Raw genomic sequence first — 13700 nt, forward strand, 5'->3', positions numbered from 1 at the left:
AAAGGACAGACACACTATGTGTGTCAACAGATGCAGTGGTAAATACACACAGTGTTCACACTCCACCTCTTCCAAAAAATAGCTGGAATATACAAGTCCCATCCTCGATACCTGGAGGGGAGCCTAAAAGCTTTTGTAACGTGTGGCCTGGCCGGAGTGCCTCCAGTCAAGCAATATTAGCTACAAGAAACTTCAGGAACATAACCAAATAAGTAGAAAGCTCACCAAAATACGCCTCATGTGAGAACCAGTCAGTTGCAGCAGGCTTATTAGCAACCAATATGCAGCAGACATAAGATGCATGATCTTAGATATATGTGGAATTTCCAGAAGCAGGAAGGGTGCTTGTGGTATAGTACAAAGCCCTGGCAAGATCTATTCTGGAATATTAAGTACACTCCTATCCACCAGTTTAAATTAATCTTCCTACAGAAAAAGTGTGGAAAGGGTTACTAGAAAGATCAGAGGAATTAAGATTCTATCATATGAGAAGAATTTGACTTAGTCTAACAAAATTCAGCTGGTAGTGGATATATTTGATGTTTTTAATTATAAGGAGACATAATCATCAGAGAGGAAATAAAAATAAAGAATAGACATAAGCTGCTTATGTTGAGGTTGAAAACCCTGTCCACTATACTGAAAAACACCTTGGTCAGGAATAGCGAGATGGAATTCCTTAGAAGGAATGATAAAGCACATGAAGTTAATAGTCAACATGTTTGGCACTTGTGTTCAAATTCACTGCAAGATGGTTGAGCAAAAAGTCTTGACAGCAGCCAGATAGTCCCATAATTAGAGAAGTTACACTGCACAGCTTATACCATAACACTGGTGTGATTACCCAAGATGTGTATCTGGAGACAAGATAGAAAAGAAAGGCACGTGAGCACCCAGGAAATCCCCATCAATGAAAACCAACTTTAGATTTCAGGGAAGTACGGATGGCCAAACATCTAACTAATATTAAACACTACCACAGGATATACAGAAAGTAAAGCAATTCCTAACCACACAAGTGAGAAAAAAGGAGAGAGGGAAAGTACTTAATACAAGCAGCCTCAAACAAAGCAAGAAAAGTGAAGAAACTTTCCAGCTTTGACACATGGCACTGATCTACATACTGCTTACAATGACACACTGCAGACCTACAGTCTAGGCTCTTAACAGAAACAGACCAAATGAAGGAAAATTAGCATACAATCAGAGATGCAAGATGTACCAATTCCTTCCTCAAAAGAATCCAGTGACTTACAGTTTGAGAGAAAGATTTCCAAAGCCCTCCTAAAGGGATTCTTCTTCCTCCCTACCATATGTGTTCAGAAACAGTCATTAAACAAATGGTTCCACAATCAGAGTCATATAATCATTTAGATTGGAAAAGACCTTTAAGATCAAGTCCAACCATTAACCCTGCACTGCCAAGTACAGCACTTAATCATGTCCCTAAGTGCCACATCTACTCATAAGCCTTTCCAATGATCAGCATCTTTTGTTTAAGAAGTATGAACTTGCTTTGATTGTGTCTGTGCTGCCTCTGTGATCTGCACCAAGGAATGAACCCCATCCCTGAGGAAACCAGCCATCAGTTTATCTCCATTGGCTTGTAGGGTGCAAGCCCTGAAGCTGCAGAAAAGTAGCTTCTGTTCTGCACTAGGGCTTCTCCAAAAGAACACTGCTTGTTTCACTCCAGATTGGTGCCGAGTCAAACGAGTGTATGTTGCGTGGAGAGCTGTGCTCTAGAAATTTATAGCAAAATAGGAAGAGAGCTGATTTGACATTATAGAAGTTTTCCCATGGTTGGGAATATATGTAGTTTCGTCTGGTGAAGGTGAACTTGACCTGTAGCTTTACCATAGCAAGAACATTCAGATGGTTTCTTCTTCTCTTCTCCTGTCATCTGCTTTCACAAAATTCATTTGAAGACAATCCTATTTAAGACTTTTACTCCTCTTTCAAATTTGTTTTTATTAATCAGTGGAGCCAAAAGTTATGGGTGGAGACAAAAAAAAGGGAGGGAAAGGCACAAACATGATCACATAAGACTTATTTCCATAGGAAATGAATAAAAAAAAAAGCCATGCATGAAAATGCAGACCAAACATCCTCTGTTTCTTTTCCACCTGCCCACCAACATAGAAATTCAATTCACGTATGATCTTCAACAAGTCATTTTTCCACAGAAAAATAATTAAGTCAGTCAGGAAAGGTGCTTCTTTCCCTTCCTGGTCTCTGAGGATCTTTTTTATTTCAACTGCCAAGCAGGGGCTTCCTTTTACTATTGTGGTTTTTTGGAATTCAAGGTAATGGAGCTTTTATTTTGGTTGCAGCTTCTAAATACTACAGTGATCCAATCATAACATGGTATTAAAAAAGTAAACTATAAGCAAATTATGTCCTTTAATTGAGAGACAGCAAAATACAGATGAAACCTTAACTCTAATCTTTTTAATCCATATATCACAGGTCTTTTAGTAAGATGATCTCCAAATGTAAGCTTTTTGCTAACTAATCAGGAGATAAAAATCATATGTTCCTGTATCTACTTACTAGAATTATAATTAAAGACTTGGACTTTATAAAAGCACAAGAAAAGTTACGACATTTAGAAGAGATCCAAAGCTGCGTATCAATCTTTGCCTATATTCAGAGATCAATCTAACATTTATATAATTTTCAGGATCTGAATGTGAAGAGATAACAAATTAAAACAGCAATTCTCACATGTGGCTATCAGGAGCCTCATAAGTAGTCACTGTGTCCAATTAAATAATGACATGATCCCATTTCAACTCCACTGTTATACACTGAGAAAATACCATGATTTTGCTGAGGGTGCACATGTAGTCACAACAACAACAATATCATATATACCTGGCAATACATGCACCAGATGGCTTTAAACTGGCTACAAAAAATGTTACAAAAAACCAGCTGTATAAGGCTTCAGTATCATAACAAGATTATAAACATATGATGCTTGTGACAAAGTAATTATGATTTAAGCAGTTTGGCAAGAAATTCATCAGTACTTCTCAGGATCCTGTTTTGCAATGGATTTACCACAATCGCGGTTTTATCCTATATAGCAGAAATCATTACATAGTAGACAGTTTTATGAACTCATGTATCTGCTTCGGTGGGAATGAAACAGTAAAATGAATCACAAGACTTTCTTAAATATAGTCGGTGATGGAGTTTGCATAAGAAAAGCACCGGCAAACTAGCTGGCTGTCAGTCACAGCAGCAGAGAAACTTCAGTCCTCCTCCAGGATTTTTAGAAGTGTAAAACTAATGTGTATGTTGCCTTGTGTGCAAATGGTTTTGATAGTGGGTTTTTACACTCTTGCTAATTTTCACCCGTAGATTTTCGATCTGTTGTCTCTCTTTCCACAGTGGATAAATGAAGTTTTTATTTAATACTCCAGCAGCACCTCAGGGTGCAAAAAGTACCAGATAGATAGTCCTGCATTTCTCTGGTGAAACTGATTCTGAAACTTTTTTTTAATACAATGTAACATCCTAGTATGCTATGTGATAATTAGAGTAGCTGAATTCATGAAATAAAACAGATACTTTAAAAAAAGCCCTATACCTAGATTTCTGCAAAAAGATGCATACAGGATGGCCATGAAAACAATGCAGCACTTAGCAAGCCAAATGTAGAAGCCACTCTGGGCCAGTCTTCCTAGACTCTGTCCAAAAGTGCACTCCCTGTACTATTTCTGATCTCTTTGTAACTTCAGAAGGTGTCTCAAACACTGTGTGAGTGCCATCATAGAAGATTTGAGCTAGAAAACTATATTAAATAGACACTTATAGCAGAGAAATCTATTTTTAATGTCCTCTGAAATAACACAGGAAAAAAAAAATCTGAATTATGCTTTCAGTTCCATCTTAGCCAAAGAAGCCAGCGCTTAAAAAAGAAAGTCAGAAAAAATGGAGAACTGAAAAAGAAATTCTGAGATACTCTTGTATCCAAACAAAAACATGTTTCTCAAACAGGGGTTGCAAATTGCTTCACACAAATCAAAGCAATGCTTGAAACACTACAGCAGCACTAATCAGATGAAATAGGAAATCTAAATAGAGGTGTACTGCACAGGTTTTTGAAGAGACAATGCACAATAAGGTAACTTATTACAGGGAACTCAGGGAAGTTTAAAGAAAAAAATGCTACCAAAAGAAGGGCTATGAACTAGAAATGGGAATCAACAGTTACTACACATTTCAAACCCAAGAGAGTTATGCAAGCACCGTGAAAAAATTGCACACACTTTGGTTCCAGTGGCTAAGTTTGTTCTAAGCAATTTTGCTCGAGTATTGGCTGTAGTCTAAGTGCATTAATGTAGTACTTTACTGTCTTTTCAAGAGGATAATTATCTTATCTACTTTATTACCATAGCTAGAGTGTTTCTGATACCAAAGCTGGTAATGGTAACTATCAGTGTACCACAGGACTTCCTTGTGCAGTGCAGACGTGCATCCTCACTGCACACAAGGACTTACCAATTGCTTGGTAGAAGCAAAAAAGTTTCTTTTTTTTTTTTTTTTGCTGCAATAGTTTGTTTTTGTTTTTTTTTTTTTACTCTGCAGCAGATTCAGGTTTTAGACAGGAGTCTCTCTGAGAGTTCAGTTCAGACCATCTTATTTCCAATATTTTCTCTCTCTCTCGAATCTTCCCTTGACCTTCACCCAAACATCCAGTCTCAGTGCTATGGTATAACCTGTATGAAACATGGATCTCAAACTCTTTTCCTAAAGCATGCTACCCAAGGACCCTGCCCAACACTTCATTGGCTGGACTTGTGGCAACAGACCGAGGATTAGACCAAGTCAGACAAGTGCATTCACTGCAGAAGACTGAAGGGTAGATAGCATATCTATCTGGAAAATTGGAAGACATGAATGACAGATCAAAGAATACTCAACAGGCTAAAATTCAGTTTCCTTGTATTGACAGGGAAGAAGCAACAGAGAAGAGCAACAAGGCTGGTGAAGGGACTCAAGCACAAGTCCTATGAGGAGAGGCTGAGGGAGCTGGGGTTGTTCAGCCTGGAGAAGAGGAGGCTCAGGAGAGACCTCATCACTCTCTGCAACTCCTTGAAAGGAGGTTGTAGCCAGGTGGGAGTTGGTCTCTTCTCCCAGGCAGCTCTCAGTAAGACAAGAGGGCATGGTCTTAAGTTGTGCCAGGGGAGGTTTAGGTTAGATATTAGGAAGAAATTCTTTACAGAGAGGGTAATCAGGCATTGGAATGGGCTGCCCAGGGAAGTGGTGGATTCTCCGTCCCTGGAGGTTTTTAAGATGAGACTGGTTGTGGCACTCAGTGCCATGGTCTAGTAACCATGGTGGTAATGGATCAAGGGTTGCATTTGATGATCTCTGAGGTCCCTTCCAACCTAGCTGATTCTGTGATTCTATAACAGATACTCAGGAAAGATCACAGAGAAATTGTTTTAAAACACAGTCATCAGTATGTGTTTCTTACTGCTGCTTAAAATTATTAGCTGTTTCTAGCAGAAGATCACTTTTACTTACTGAATACTTTTTTTTTTTTAATTGAAACATTTTTTTTGGTAAACTACAGCAACAATAATATTTTTGAAGACCATCTCCAGATTCTAGAGGAAGGCTCTTAACCATCCAGTTCGGACAGAAAAGAAACTTGGAGGAGCTCCCTGCATTTTTGAAAGATGTGACAAACTTCTTTATGTTTTGAGGTATGAAAGAACTTGGGGATGGACAAAGTTACCTCGCCTCAGTATGAAGTCTGCATTCAAACATCATACTACTTTTCTGTGCTTTGCTCTCTCACAATGCCCATGTGAATAACCAAACCCACAAAAATCCCCAAAGATCTTCACCTATTTTTCGTGAGGTAGGCGTAGAAATATTCTTTCATTAAAGATTAAGTTTGCCCTGATGAATAACATATATTATAACTTTCCATTCACCAGCCATGTTTGCGTGTGTTGGCAGCACACAACAGCTCTTCTACCTCACTCTATCATAACCAAGTTTCTTAAGTTCCATCTCAATGTAGATGCCATATTTCTCCTGTTTGTATCTCTCTTTCTCCCAGATGCTTCCCTTTTGTGAATTTTGTTCCCTCTTTTCTGTTACTTTACCCTAATGCTGGAGGGTGGGTTTTCATCTCCTGCCAGGTTACTCCACTGAAGCACCAGTTTGGGTCCTGTTTTTTGCTCCCAGCCACACTCACCACCGTCCCACTTGGGCCCAACTGCCTCACCAGTGACTACCATGTCTTTTACTATGCCCTTCGTTGTTTTTTATTCCCTCCTTTGCAGTTAGGAGCCTTTCCTCTTCTCTCCGCTGTTTCCCTCAGTGGAAGACAGGTCTCTCCCAGTCCTCTCTCTCTGTCCCACCAGAGAGCTGTGTCTCCCATCATAAAGCAGTTTGGAATTGCCCTCTTCTTCTCTCTAAATGCTTCCTCACCTCTTGGGGGAAGTCCCCTTTCCATCTCCCCTCTTCTCAGCAGCCAATTCTCCTCTGCCTCTCCCTGGGAAGCCAGCAGTCCTTCACAGCCTTGTCCTGGCCCTGGCTGGAGCCCCTTGCCCTCAGTGCAGGGGACTGCCTTCCCTCCCACTATTTTCCATGAGTGCTGGTGCTCTGTTTAGAGTGACCTTCTCTTAGATGGATGGCCTTACAGGGCTAACGAGCTCCATCTACCTGGGGGACTCCTCTGACCGGGACCCGAACCCGGGCCGCGGCGGTGAAAGCGCCGCATCCTAACCACTAGACCACCAGAGGTAAGGCCATCCATCTAAGAGAAGGTCACTCTAAACAAACCTACGTCCTGAGGACCTCACTGCCACCGTCCAAGCTTGCTCGGCCCCGGCAGATGAACCTTAGGATTAAAGGGTGGGCTCAGCTCAGCGCACGCTGTGTCTCACCTAAAAAATCCACTGCGCAGGCTCGAAGGGCAAAGACCCTTCCCAAATCTTCGTTCGCGAAGACTGGCCATACTGGTGCTCTGACTGTCCCCCTCTCCCAGAGCTCACTGTTCCCCACTATAAGCAAGGACTCATCCCTGGCAGGGCCAGACACCATGTAAGCTGAGAGTAGGCACCCAAGAGCTCCCAGATTTCAGGCTGGGTGGGCTGTCCCTTGGTGTTTCGGAGACAGTTGGGTTCCCTTCAGCCAGGCTGTGAAAGTTTGGGGCCATCCAGACAAGATATTTGAATGAGAGTCAAACTGCAGCGCCTTTGGTGGTGTCACATTTGGTCACTGCATCAGCGGGTAGCAGAGAGGGCCCAGCCTGCTCACATGGCTCCCCAAGCCCTCGCTGACTCCAGAAGCTGGCTCCGATCACACCTTGCTCGAGCTTCTGAAATGTTTTGACAATTGTTATGGTGTGTCCTATTTCCAGCTCATACAGGAAGCAGACATGTTGAAATCGCAGAAGAAAGCAAGCCTGTTCATCTTGTATTTCTGGCTGAGCCTGGAAGTGGAGTGCCAGAAATCAATTGTGTCTCATCTATTGTACAGGGAATTCTTCTGTGCTCCGTGCGCTCCTGGTGCTATCTTTGCGAGGAGCTTTGTCCTAATAAGATTCCCGTTGCACCCTGAAAGAGTCAAAGATGGTATCTTGTGATAAGCACTGCGAATTCTGTACTCAGTCCAAATGGATCTCAAAGGCCTTAGCAGGAACTGAGGTGTAGTGAGGGATGTGCCTGACAACTAAAGGCACTGGAGGTAAAAAATAGGTTCGATATTTAAGCACTGGCTTACATGCATAAACCTCTCATGGGCCACCCTGCACTTCTGTCATCAAACTCTTCACCAGACCTTTTAAAAAGGCAATACAGTTGTAGAGACCAGATGTGGATGGACCTCAGTTGCGATCTCACAATCTAATTTTTTTAATTAAATCCTCCTCTTAATGATATAAATACAATGTCCTTTGCTACTCTATTTGTTGGAAACCTATGGTTTGATAAATGTCAGAGCTAAGGCTGCAACTTTGCAGGCTCAGATTAAGAGAATCTTTGTATGTCTATGACCATCAAACATTTTAACTGGTTAATAACATCCAATGATGCAGCTCTGTGCATTGAATCCAGTCTTATTTGTAGATACTCAGCATGTGACATCTGGTATATGCAAAAGTTACAAGACCGATGAAAAGTGAACAATAGTGGTTTAGGGAAAAAAACCCACAACTAAAAATAATTACAAAATTAGCATTTGAGAATCTTGTAGTTCAACGTCAGATACACATTTGATGCAAAATTATAGCCAGAACTGGCTGTTGTTTCCCAAATCTTTTAATTGACAGATAAAAAAAGTGCTTTTCCTTTAAGAGACAGTGGGCATCTGTGGATTCCCACTGTCTGTGTTTAATTCTGCTGAATAATATATAACAATAATAATAGATGAATAGAAAATACTCAAATTCAAACCATTAACTATACCCAAACTCCTCTTCCTTCTTGTGTGGAATTGAAGTCTTCCTCCTTGTGGGGAAGTGGAGTCTTATTCCGATACTAAATCTGAGCTCTTACATTTTTACTTGCATTCATATTTATATTCAAGGACTATAATAATCTGATAATACAATGCCTGCTTTTCCTTCTGCACTAATAGCAGTTTTGGCATTGCAGCTTCTAGTGACTTCAAAATACTATTACAATTGTGGCCTGGGATATAGGAAAGCTAGCAAAATTAGAATGCTTTATGGGTAGCGGGATGAAAAATTTCATGTAAGGTTATACGTCTAAGAATATACTGACTGTCAGTTCTCTATGGCAAGAGGTGTCTAATCTTCCATTTATAAGAGCAGTGGAGCCCTTTTTTTCTGTGTCCTCACACATATCATAATTAGCACAATTAATATGACTCAGTCAAATCTACTAGTAGCATAAACAGTGGCATTTTATTGAATTATGTGTTCATGTCACAGTAGAGTTGGGCACTTCAAAATATTTCTAAAGATTTTCATAACTGATGGGGCAAAACTTACATGGTGCTGTTATAAACAAATACAAATATAAAGTTAGAGGCTGTATGGAAACAGAGTGAGTTATGATGGTGAAAAGACCTTGATAAACACAAGATTTAATAGCAGTACAGTTGAATTTCTTGAAATAAAGAGAGGAGTCTACATTGTAGGGGGTAGAAATAGTCTTGTATGGAGAATTTGTGGGTGCACAGAGCCATGAACATGCATCTTCTGGATTTGTAGAGGTAAAACTTGAAGGGCATCTCTAGGTCCTGAAAGCACTCAAATGTGAGTGAATTCCTCCGTGTATTCAGGGTTTAATATTTTTGCCTATGGAAATTTTTGCATCAGCTGACAAACCCCCCTCAGCCTGTCTTTGTCGATCTGAATCTTAATGTAGCCAACTGTTCTGTTCAGTTCTCACACTACATTTGTGGTGTAAGAGTCTAAGAGCATGCTGTGTCAGCCATGAGATTATTGGTCCTAGATTTTGCAAAATTTCCCATACACATTTTTAAAACAACAGCAGATAATTACGAGAGTTGGCAGATACCACAGACATAATTGTTTTCAGCAGTTACAATAGATGTTTTAAAAACATTTCCATATTCAAACCTTTAGTTAATTCAGGGCTAGTGAAATACAATTCTTCCTATTGTCTCCTGCCCTCGGGGTGTCCTCTGGGGATAGCAACCAGCAAGACCTCCCTCTTGCTCGCTTCTCATTGCTTTTCACCTGCCTGTCTCACCTTTTAGGTGACTGCTTCAGTTAGTTTGCTGGGCTTTTTTATTTCAAAAAGTAACATGGATAAGAAGTTCCATTGGTATCAAAATGTTACATGTTAGTATTTAAGGAATGATGATGATGTCACTGGCATTTTGCTTTCCTTTTCTCCTGTCCTTCTCTCGAACTTGACCTGGCGTGGGATTAAACAACCAGAAATGTTGTCACCTTAATATGCTTCCTCATGCTAAAAGAGCACAAGTAGGCTGACCTCAGCACACAATAGAAATGGTTGGAGTGGTGAAAGGTAAGCAATAGTACACATGTGATCTTGACCAATGCATTTATACCCATGCCCTGCCCGCAGCACAAGTGGCCACACATCCGTGAGATGATAGAAGTTTTCCTTTCTTTTCTGTTCTTTCACTTCCCTACTCTATTTACCTAAGCAGCAGGAGTCATCCTGACAGTTGTTAGTGAGAAAAGACACAGAATGTAATACATCTTTTTGTCCCTCAGGAGACATCTGATAAATTTGGAATGAACATCTAATTCTCCCCAGGATGCTCTGAATGTAAATTTGGAAAGAGGAATCTGTCCGAATAATTATAGTTTAAAAGCCGAATTCCAAATATAATTATTTTCTTTGCTTTTTTGTTGGTGCACATTGCATACATGCTGGAAGAGATTTCTTTTTTGTGGTTGCTATGGTAAAAAGCAGTCCCCAGTTCTTTTACTTAAAACCCATGAACTGCAATTAACTGTTTAATGTTGTAACATGCAACAGCTCTAGTAGCACCTTAACAGCTTTGAGCATGATACTCCCATCATCTCAGCAGATGGTGATTTTTGGCATTCTGTGTTTTCAGTGTATTCTTCTCCTTTATAATCCCTGCCATTATATCTTCTGACAAATGCTTCGGGAATGAATTCCAATTTGATTGTACTGAGACATTCCTCAGATCTTTTTGTATTTCTGTTAAAGATGACCAATATATGAAAAAAAAGTTTGTATGTGTACCCTGTCAACAATTATAAAACCAGATTTTAAAGTAAGAATCTGTTTTTTCTTATCTGTAACCATCAAAATAGTCTTAAAATATATTTAGTATACTATAGGAGCCCTACACCTGAACAGAGAAGGAGACATGAATGATTCTTTTGTGAAGAAAGAGTAACCCTGAATGTTTGTCAAGAGTCTGAATTAAAAAAGAGTTCCCAATTTCAACTTGTTTTACTCTTTATTATTATTTCTATAGAGCTGGAGACTAAATTCCTCATGAATTTTCCTCATTGTTTTAAAGATTTATGACTAATATAAATCCTTTTCAATAGGGAGTTGCAATCATAGTTAGAAAAATTTTGACTTTGTCCAGATATTATCTAAAGCAAGATTATCTGGTGAAACTGTTTTTCAGCTACTCTCCCTCTTTCTCCTATGGTATAAATACATTTGTATTCCATTTCTAATTTTTTTTTTTCAGTTAGAAATGAATTATTTGGATTTAAAATCAGGACTGTTCTTCATATTGCTGTTTGAAGGGATTTTATGTATTAAGCAGGCAGGACACTTCAGATATGTAATTCTGTAATACAGGACCAAATCAAATTTCTTTGGTACCTTCAGCAGCATTTCTTCTTCTTTAGGAAAAGAAAATAAGAGGAGAAAAGGAAAAGAATAGTTTTTCCAGAATCATAACAAGATAATTTTGCGGTTTCAGGTTTTAAAATATAAATGTCTCATTCATAGCTATTTCCTGGCTGACTCCAGGTTTCTATGATTATTATTTATTCCGTGCTGATAGTGCTTGACATTGTGCAAATATAGAAAGAGAGATTCATGTGGACTATCTGCCAGGATTTCCTAGTTGTTAGTGGCAGTGTTAGCCTCTTTAAGCAAAAGCTTGAGGCTGTCTTTAAAACGGAGATGCTTATCCATCCTGCCAACATGCAGCTTCATGCATATGACCGTGGGAAACACTGCTCAAATGTACCCAGCAAGGCTTTGGAAGGATGGACCCAGCGGAGTTTAATTTAATTAGTACAGCAGCAGCGTGTGATAGCTCTGACTAATCAAATCTCTAATACCAGTCATGGTAATTTCAAAACCTGGAAATTTTTTGAGGAAAGGTGGCTGGGAAGAATCAATCCTTCTGTTTCGACACAAAGAATCAAAGAAAGACTGTTTGCCCAAATGCTACATGGTTTAAAATCCTGTGTCTTCTGTGAAGTCCATGACCTCTTTTGTAACTCATTTGTAGGACCCACCTATGGTCGTGTGCTTAATTCACCTGGACGGTGACGTTGTTGCTGCTGTTGGCCAACTGTCCATTGCAGACTGACATCTGCCGCTGGCTTTGTCAGAAACAACGTGTTACAAATAGTAGCATTGAAGGCTTTTGTCAAGGACCAATTTCTCAGGTTGGTTACATTTTACCAGCGGGAGAAAAAAAAAGATAAAAAAATCTTAGTCTAAATGGGAGAAATATTTGTCTTTTTATTAGAAAAGAGTTGCTGTCTTTAGATTTTCCTTCCAATCATTCTAAGGATCTTTAGTGACACTTTCTTACCTTCATACATGAAAGAACGAAAGATTTGCTGTCTACTGTTTCATAAATGAAGAATGTTTTCCTCCTTATCACTTATAAAAATAATAAAACTCCCCAAATTCCACCAGAAAACCCAACTTGCAGTGAAGGAAAAGGTGGAATGCAAATACTTGTCCTTGTTTTCTCCCTGACTAGGATAAGCATTTCATTATCTGATTCCTTCAGTTACCCCAGCAGAATGAATGGATGACAACAGCAAGCTTATCTCTTTGTCTGAGATGGTGATACCACCCCATCCAAGCTAACACTGCCTTCCCTGGAGCCACACAAATCATGTCTAGGAGTCAGTATCAAAAAGCTCCATGTCCAGAAATGAGCACATCTGCCACGTATTGTACAGAAGCAGCCAAACCAAAAAGACTCATAGGAAAATAAACAAACCTCTGAGGGATTTGAAAGCTGAAGTTAAACGTCTGGAGGTCAGTTCAGAACCGTGAAGAAAGTTAAAAAGGGATATATCAAATCTAATATATAAACTACAATTCCTGTATTAGTCATAGTTGTTATATCCCAAATTTTGTTTGGAAAAGGAAAGGCAGTGCTCAAATTTTCTTGCCTTTCCACTGTTCACCCCCCTGAAGACTTCCCTTTGACTTGCAAAGAATTTTTTTACACTGAGCAAAATATCTGGTTTACACTCATAGGAAAAGTTTTAATTAATTCTCATTTTACAAATCTTCCACAATATTTATTCAAGAGATTGACAAATTCCAGGAAGTTCACCCATCCCTGAAAAAATAAGTTTTGTAAACAAATCTGGCAACAAATTTATTTTAACAACAACAACCCTGCTAATCTGTCAAGATATAGTTTGTTTCTGACACTTGATTAAATTCTTTTTGCTCAAGAATAGAAAATAATTTGCTCCAAACAAACCGTTTAGCTGGGATATGGTGACTGTCCCTCTGCTATTTCACAGAACATTTAATTCAACAGAAAAAACCTAATAGTGTAACGTTTAGCACGTTTTTTTAAAAAAACAGAAGCCAGGCTAAATTTCTGTAGTCACAAAACAGCAACAACGTTAGAGGTTTCAGGGTCTTTAAAACCCATTTTTGGTGTATCCCACAACCTGGATGAGCATTACTCCACATCCTCTGAACACAAAGGAAGGGAGTGTTTCAGGCTGTAGTTCCACAGGCACTTTCTTGCCCAGACCCCTATTTCCTGGCCGTTTGTTCCTGGGTGTGTCATCCACTCAGTTCTCACCCAGGCTCAATTTGTGGATCCAGTTCCCTGTGTGGCAACACCAGCAGTTGTGTGGACGCGTTAGCCTGGGATAGCCTAGGCTGGTATGAAATAACAGAGTGGACTGTGCAGCATAGGTTGGTTTCATCAAGAAAAATGCCCATGTTCAGAAAAATGTTTTATGCAAAGAAACAGTCTGAGAGGTTTGCAAATATCAG

The 13700-nt window shown here is 39.5% G+C and overlaps 1 long non-coding RNA gene across 1 annotated transcript; it reads left to right on the forward strand.

Moving 5' to 3' along the window:
- The first annotated feature begins 5449 nt into the window (after positions 1–5449).
- Positions 5450–12104, forward strand: LOC116787727. Its single transcript, XR_004357410.1, has 3 exons — positions 5450–5878; positions 9902–9992; positions 11947–12104. It is a non-coding gene; the product is annotated as an uncharacterized LOC116787727 (long non-coding RNA).
- Positions 12105–13700: the final 1596 nt, after the last annotated feature.

The sequence above is a fragment of the Chiroxiphia lanceolata genome, chromosome 5 (assembly GCF_009829145.1).
Source record: "Chiroxiphia lanceolata isolate bChiLan1 chromosome 5, bChiLan1.pri, whole genome shotgun sequence".
Lineage (NCBI taxonomy): Eukaryota > Metazoa > Chordata > Aves > Passeriformes > Pipridae > Chiroxiphia > Chiroxiphia lanceolata.